This window comes from Mustela putorius, unplaced genomic scaffold (genome assembly GCF_011764305.1).
Source record: "Mustela putorius furo isolate JIRA1106 unplaced genomic scaffold, ASM1176430v1.1 tig00537227_pilon_pilon_pilon, whole genome shotgun sequence".
In the NCBI taxonomy this organism is placed as follows: Eukaryota; Metazoa; Chordata; class Mammalia; order Carnivora; family Mustelidae; genus Mustela; species Mustela putorius.
In genome coordinates, this window is record NW_025422368.1 from 11,143,812 (window position 1) to 11,152,122 (window position 8,311).

Genomic DNA, 8,311 nt, shown 5'->3' on the forward strand with positions numbered 1-8,311 from the left:
GCACACTCCAAATATAAACAGCATAATTTCCTTATTGTCAAGGATTCAAGAATAGAAATTTGAACATAGTTATCTTCTGGTATTTGAAAACCAGTAACTTGATTGCCAGCATTTTCCTCAATAATCCTAATTGCAAATGTCCGGTTCCACTAATATATTTTAGTCCACATGTCCTGAATTTTTCTTGGGAAAATATGCTCATTGCATGTCTACTGCTTGTAATGTTAGAGCCTGAGCCCCGGAATCCTGGTTTCAGCCACATTCCTTGCGTCAGCGCGATAGTAAGCAAATTACTGAACCTCTCTGTACATTAGTAGTGCACCTCACAGGTTGTTAGAGAAATTAAATCATGTGTGTTACCCTTTTAACATTTGGTCTGTCCATGTTAAGTTCTCCATAAGTGTTCTTTTTACTATCATTGCCTTCATTTCATCTCTGCCTTGCTAATATTCTACATGTCCCACAGTTTCTTTCACCAAAGGACCAAGTTCCCTAGCCTTCCCTTTATCCTGTAAGTGGCTGGACTGAGAGCTTTTTCTGTCCAGTTTCTAAAGCAAAGAAGTCAGGCAAAGAGAGGGTGAGTTAGCAGTCATGGCAAAAGTCGAGCCATCACCTGCTTGGTGGCCAAGATCACCCCTGATTCACACACAGTTGTAAGGAGTCTGCATAAATATAAGCCCTTCAAAGAGCCCTTCCTCGGGAGGATAGAGAGGGGCAACTGTTTCACTGCCCACTCCCTTTAGTTCCTTCTTGCTTTCTCCTCTGTCTCACAACCCATTCTTACACAGAGACCCTAAAAACTGACCAGTGCCTCACTCCCAGGGAGGAGTGATGGTTTGAAACTAGTGATGATTTCATTCACAAGAATGTGACTGCTGGGGGTGCCTGGGTGGCTCAGTGGGTTAAAGCCTCTGCCTTCGGCTCAGGTCATGATCTCAGGGTCCTGGGATCAAGCCCCGCATCAGGCTCTCTGCTCAGCAGGGAGCCTGCTCCCTCCTCTCACTGCCTGCCTCTCTGCCTGCTTCTGATCTCTGTCTGTCAAATAAAAGTCTTTAAAAAAAAAAAAAAGTGACTGCTGGTTTTAAATGGCAAATTTGCCTTTGGGCAGTTTCGAACTGACCTTTCCTTTCTGCCTGCTTGGTTTCTCTTAAACAAATGGTCTTTTTCCTTCTTCAAGCTGTTTCCAACAGACTCACTTACACTGGTTTGATACACCCAGCCGAAAGGGAGGAGGCTCGATTCGAGGGAACACAAAAATATATTGGCTTCCTGGAGCTCCTGATTTCGTTTAAAAGTACCAAATACGCTGCCCAATCAATAAACATACCCAAAGTAACTAGACCATCAAAGCTCTGCAAGGTGCTGAGGTTTCAAAGACAAATACAGTGTGTCTGCTTCCTCAGGAAACTCATGATCTAAATGAGCAGACAAGAAAGGACTTCTAATCACCATAAATAGTAATATAAGGGACATATGATTGGGGCCAAATGCATTTTACTGACCATAAGGGCTATAGAAATGTGTAAAGGAGAAATAAAAGTGTCCTCAGGAGTCACTGGAGAAGACCAGTTGGAAGAAAAAGCTTGAGGCAAACACTGAAGGATAGGGAGAATTTAGACAAGCAGCAAATGGAGAAAGGAGAAATTCCAGGCAAGTGTGACAGCCCAGAACAGTGCTCCTTACCTGGAAGGTTTGCAACAATGAAATGCTGAAGCAGGAGAAAAAGACAGGGAAGAGGGTAGCAGAGAAAGCAGGGCGAAGGGCTGAAGAGAAGAGGCTGAGGCGGGGAAGAGCAGAAAAGCTAAGGTTCCTTCGCAGGAGCGCGTGGTAGGGGGCAGTCAAATATGTCTTTTGGGGAAGTAGGGGAAGCCAAGCTGTTGAGAAGGGACTTAGCAATTCCAGCCTTTTTAGCAGTAAAGGGTGGGGGTGGGGTGGGGAGAGGTAGTGAGACGGGTTAAAGCAGAAGGAAAGGAAAGGTCAGAGAAATACTTGGCACCAGGAATTTTAAATTATAAGAAATGAAAATGATTTCCTGTTGAATTTGAAGAGAACGGTCATATTTTCATGTAGCCATGAAATGAGAAACAGTCACCCCCCCATCCACAGACTGGAAGGACTGTTCCCCGGCCTCCCTCATGGGTTAGAAGGAGCAAGTCCTCCCACCTTCCACTTCCCTGGTTCTTAGGAAGAAATGGGGGTGGGGGGCTTGGAATGCTTTCTTTCAGTGTCTGGGTCGCCTCCTCCACTGTAGCTGCTCAGCTTGGAGGCCTGCCTGGCCAACTCCTCTGAGTTTTAGGATGTCATTCAGAAAACAGAGTTTCACAGACAGCATCATATGCTCCAAGTTAGCACTCATAGGTGTTAAGGGTTAAAATCCTTAACTTCTTATAATTCTGGGGAGTCAGAAGTGTGAAATCCCTGGGCCAGCAGGGCTATGCTCCAAGGGCTCTGGGAGAGAAGACTTCCTTACCTCTTCCAGCTTCTGGTGGCTTCTGGTGTTCTCAGCTTAAAGATGCCTCATTCCGGGGTGCCTGGGTGGCTCAGTGGGTTAAAGCCTCTGCCTTCGGCTCAGGTCATGATCCCAGGGTCCTGGGATGGAGCCCTGAGTTGGGCTCTCTGCTCAGCGAGGAGCCTGCTTCCTCCTTTCTCTCTCCCTGCCTCTCTGCTTACTTGTGTGATCTCTGTCTGTCGAATAAATAAATAAAACCTTTAAAAAAAAAAAAAAGATGCCTCACTCCAATCTCTTCCTCCACCTTCACATCATCTTCTCTTCCATGTCTCTGTGTGTCCAAACTTCCGTCTCCCTTCTCTTACAAAGACACCAGTCATCGGAGTTAGGACGCACCCCATATCCAGGATTATTTCATCCCAAGACCCTTACCTAGTTGTATCTACAAAGACCCTATTTCCAGATGAAATCAAATTCTGAAGTTCTGGGTAGACATGAATTTTTGGGGGGGATACGGTTCAATCTACTCCATTTATATTCATAAATAAGAAAGTATCCCCTGTCTAAATGTTATAATTTTATTTATGGTAGTGGGTTATTCCTTCGATATGGGGTCAAAAATACAGTGGAGAAGTCATTTACTTAACGATAAAGAATATTTTTGGTAAATATCCCCTCGAATGGTATTATCCAAACCTCTCACATCCAGACTCCAGCCTTGCCCTGGGTGCTTAATCTTGTTTTCTTTTGTGGGAGTTCATCAGGCTCTGAATCCCAGGGTGTTGCCTGTTATTGAAGCTTCCATTCCAAAAGGCAAAACCATCATTTTCAGGAAGCTCTTCTGGGTCAGACACTTCCAAGTACTGGCCTTATTGTGATGAAAGACACAAAGCCCCTGCTCACATAGATCATTCTAGTGAGTATACAGATGGTAAACACAGAATGCATAATGATAGAATCTGAGATGGTGAGAGGTTTAAGAAAAGTAAGTAGAATTACTGCTTCAAAAAAAAAAAAAGGGGTCAAATTTTTAGAAGGAGTGGCCAAGGTGAGCTTCTTTCATGGTACATTTGGGTAGAATAATGAAGTTAGGTCTCGCTGTCACAACCTTTCATCTATTGCCTCCACCGTATTTCCGGTAGAGGTTCTAAATAGTATATGTATTGCATTCAACATTATCGTCCTATAATATGACCACAGTTCTTTATGCCAAAGGGTATTCTGGTCATTGCATTGCCAACCAGCCCCAGACTGATGCATCTGTGTATAGCTATTCACAGTTACTGCACCCTCGGCACTATTGTAGGTGCAGGCACATACAGGAAATACACGGACCAAAATGCCAGGATCATGTCACTCCACTAGTATGGGGCTTGCATTTCAGCATTAAACTTGAACACAAAACACTCAGGTTTGATCCCCAGCTCTAACTCCCAGTCTTCCCTTACCTTTAACCAATGACTTCATGGCTCTAGGCCTCAGTTTCTAAGTCTATAAAGCAAGGAAATTGGACTAGACAATCGCCAAGTGCCCTTCTGACAGAAGCACCCTATTGTTTGAGGGTAGGCAACAACCTTATCTACCATAGCTAAGGAGACATATTGTATGTGATTCCAAATCTGGCAACCATCAATATCCCTGGAATCATGAGCAGAAAACAATAGCAGGGGTCTTGGACCCTGGGGTCTGCAGTGGGATGGGTGGTTTCATTGCTGGAAGACAGCATGATCGATTCTGATCAGAGCAGAGGCCCCGTGGCAAATGGAAATGCAGGGGAAAGATCTAGGTTTAGGGGCTACTGACCTGCCAAAACACAACAGGGAATTCAAGGGCAGCACGAAAAATTGAATTAAAGCATATGAAATGCTTAGAAGAGTGCCTGACATACAGTCAACCTCAGTAAATAAGGCTGCTGTTATTACTGGTTTGTCCCAGAAGAACCGGATTCCACTTAGAAAGCTAAGGTAAAATAACTAGACAGACCTGGGAAGACTTGGCTAGAAAGGCAGCTACTTGGTAAGGCGTGCTCGTACCTGCTACATTCTCCAAGCTAGTCCCCACCCACTATAGCTGCAAACACAGATTTCTGGCTTGGGCAATTAAATGGATAATGATGTGTTCCAGTGAAATAAAAAGTAGAAGTCTGTGTGCAGGCTTTGAAGGAAAACAACACTTTGGATTCAGACAATGATAAGTTTGGGATATCCAGGTAAAGATGGTAGAGCTTTCCCTACAGTAGGTAGTTATAACCACAGATCTAGAATTTAGGCAAGAAGCTAGAGCTGAAATAACAGATGTGCCAGTCACAGCATCCATGATGAGTCAGTGTTTCCAAAGTGTGGTCTCCAGACCATCTGTGTTACAGTAAACTAAGGTGGGTGTTAAGAGCAAATCTCAGAATCCATTTACTGAATCAGAATCTCCCTCAGTGGGGTTTAGTAACCTCCAGGTTATTAATAAGCTCCTGAGTGATTCTTACACACATTTAAGTTGGAGAAATGCAGGTAGAGGGAATTTTTGCTGTTATGACTCTACAGATAACCTTGTGTAAGGAGAATGTAGAAGAGGCAGCCAGGGAAACCTATGGCCCAGGGTACCTCGTATCTAATCACTTCATCTCACTCACCCAGTAGGGTTCAAGCTAGACTTCACAGGAAGGTAATCTAATGCTTGGGGCCCATCTCATGCCAATGAAATTGGTATCTCTGAGAGGGAATGAGGTAGCCCTTTCCCTCCAGAGTCCCAAATAGCTGTCCTACTCCCTGCAAATGGGAGGAGGAAGGATGGGGGCAGTTTGGCCTGTGGATTACTTTCTTAGACTCTCTCAAGACTGAAAAATTTTAATTTAGCTGTAAATATTTTAAAACCAGTACATTTCAGATTTAAAACAATTTTAATGTGTAATTCTCATGAAAATTTGAAGACCTGGCCTTGCTGGGCCTACATTCTTGAATGGCAAAATGGCTGCTCCAACTAGGCCCTTTGCAGATCTCTAGGTTATCCACTGCGCCATGGCCTCTGAAAGCATTTGAGCGACGCGCACTACCAGAGGGCTTCATCGTCTCAGCTTCCCTCATGTCCAGTTTCCACACCAGCCTCTCTTGTCACAGATCCTGTTAAAGAACAAAAATCTGGCTGAGTAAATCTGAAGATCCAATTGGCTTTATTTTAAGCCATTCATGAATTAGGTAGCACCCCACCTAGCAAGTGGAAGGGAGTTCTGAGGAGTTAGACAAAATGGAAGGTTTTTACAGGAAGGAAGGTGAAGCAAGGAAATTCTTTCTTTCTCTCTCTCTCTCTCTCTTTTTAGCAAGGAAATTCTTAACAAAAGAAAAGGATAGTTCCAGGCATAGTCATCTTTTCTTACTGGGCAGGACAGGGAGGTCTTCCTTGGTGGATAACCTCCTCTTCCTTTGGGGGAGGGTATTGAGAGGGAGCATGTGACAGATTACCCCATTGGTGCTGACCAGAAAATTCCTGACTGACCACCCAAGACCACATTTCTGAAGGAGGTTGAAAACTGCAATTGGGTTAATATTAAGACCCAGTGCGGTAGCTCAGCCTGGCATAAGTGACTCTCTCGTGGGTCTGTGGTTTTCTTATTAATCCCAAAGTCCTCCTCAGCATGGCACATAGTGTGGGGAAACCATGTGAGACAGGCCCCACTTTGTTGGATGGATTTATCCTGCGGTTCCAGAGCCCATTTCTTGGAGACAGGGTTGCCCATGTCTCAGGGCACATGCAGAGAATGGATGCAGCCTGGAGCAGCACGCCCCCTGCCAAGGTGCCTCTCAGGCACAGATCCCCATCCTGTTGCATTCTCTCTACAGGGCTAGTGTCTTCCCCAGCCACATCTCCACTGGACACCAGAGTCCCCAGAATGAGCTCCAGCAAGCTCCTCACCTCAGTGAAATCACCTTTTTTGGGAGGGAGCCACACAGGCTTGTTTGACCAGAATGCTTCCCTAGGACTGTGGAGGGCAGGATTCTAAATGTGAATTCCATGGGTTTACCTGAGGAGAGGAATTTGAGCAGCGAGCCCCTCCCTGTAATAACGAACTTCCTCATACTGCTTCGGTTTCCCTTATATCCGCAAACCTTAGCTAATGGGTTGATCACTATTTTTGAAAAATCAATGTTAGACATTCACATCTATTTATTATTAGTGTTTTAGTGCTCTGAGAATGTATATTAGAATGTAAGTAATTTGTCTCTTAAAAATGCAAAGCTGGTGCAAAATGTTTCTTATCTGTAGTAATTGGAAAACAACTGAAACTAGCACCTAGACTGATTTGGAAGGTACTCCAATTAATTCACTCTCAGCATGCAAAAAAAAATTTTAACCCACATAATTTTGTGCAATATGGTTTTCAGCCCTACCTAAAAGAATGTGGTTATCCTTTTCTTGATCATCTTCTCTTTCACCTTGAGAGATGTGTAGTGTCCTGGAAAGAAGGTAGACATTTTGGAGTTAGACATGCCTGGGTATGAATCCTGCCTTGCTATGCGCTCCGAGGCAGATAACCTTGTCTGAAATGTTTGGCTGATGGTACATAGCTTCTGGGCCACAGTGAGGATTAAATGAAATAGTGGAAAGATCACACCTGATATATCCAGGCACATCTGTTTCCTTCTTAATAGAACTTTAAGTTTCATTCTAGTGAAAGTAGAGGTCTAGTGAAAGGCCTCACTTTTTTTTTTTTTTTTTTTTAAAGATTTTATTTATTTGGGACGCCTGGCTGGCTCAGTTGGTTAAGCAGCTGCCTTCGGCTCAGGTCATGATCCCAGCGTCCTGGGATCGAGTCCCGCATCGGGCTCCTTGCTCGACAGGGAGCCTGCTTCTCCCTCTGCCTCTGCCTGCCATTCTGTCTGCCTGTGCTCACTCTCCCCACCCCCCCCGATAAATAAATAAAATTAAAAAAAAAGATTTTATTTATTTGACAGACAGAGATCATAAGTAGGAAGTAGGCAGAGAGGCAGGCAGACAGTGAGGAAGGGAAGCAGACCCCCTGCTGAGCAGAGAGCCTGATGTGGGATTCGATCCCAGGGTGCTGGGATCATGACCTGAGCTGAAGGCAGAGGCTTTAACCCACTGAATCACCCAGGCACCCGAGGCCTCGCATTTTTAAAAACATATTTTATTTATTTATTTGACAGAGAGAGAGAGAGAACACAAGCAGGGAGAGCAGCAGGCAGAGGGAGAGGGAGAAGCAGGCTCCTTGCTGAGCAAGGAGCAGGATGTGGGGCTGGATCCCAGGACTCTGAGATCCAAGTCTGAGCCCAAGGCTGACACTTAACTGACTAAGCCACTCAGGCACTTCAAGGCCTCACATTTTTACAATAAAATTCCTACACTTCACCACAATTTTAATAGAAAAATATCATCACACCTTCTGGGTCCATAACTTTTACTCAGGATCTTGTAAACATATTATGTGGATTCAGTTTATACAATAGTTCCGATATTGTTAGAATTACTGCTATTAAGCAGAATTCTCTATAAAGAAAAAAATATATATTTTCAAATTTCAATGAATTGGCACTTACTCCAAGCAATATTTAATTCATCCTTTCAACAATCATTTGCCGTCCACCATGGGAACAACTAGGAGAATATCATCCCTGCTCATCCTGTGGAGAAAAAGACAAGACAGGTACATACTGTCGTCATACTACAGTATAGACACTAATGAATAAGCACCCTTTGAGAACACAGAATATGGAACCACTAGTTTTACCTAGAGACTAGTGGTCTCTAGAGACGGACAAACTTACAAGTGTAACAGGTGATATAACACGATCACTATGAAAATAACTTTTACCATCACAAATAGTGCTTGTTTTAATGGCATTTCACTTGTGA

At 44.0% G+C, this 8,311-nt stretch overlaps 1 long non-coding RNA gene across 1 annotated transcript; it reads right to left on the reverse strand.

The window, feature by feature from the left end:
• Positions 1-5,353: 5,353 nt before the first annotated feature.
• On the reverse strand, positions 5,354-8,098 carry LOC106007133. Its single transcript, XR_001181700.2, has 3 exons — positions 7,996-8,098; positions 6,829-6,893; positions 5,354-5,562 (listed from the first exon to the last, which is right to left on the reverse strand). It is a non-coding gene; the product is annotated as an uncharacterized LOC106007133 (long non-coding RNA).
• Between the last annotated feature and the right edge of the window lie 213 nt (positions 8,099-8,311).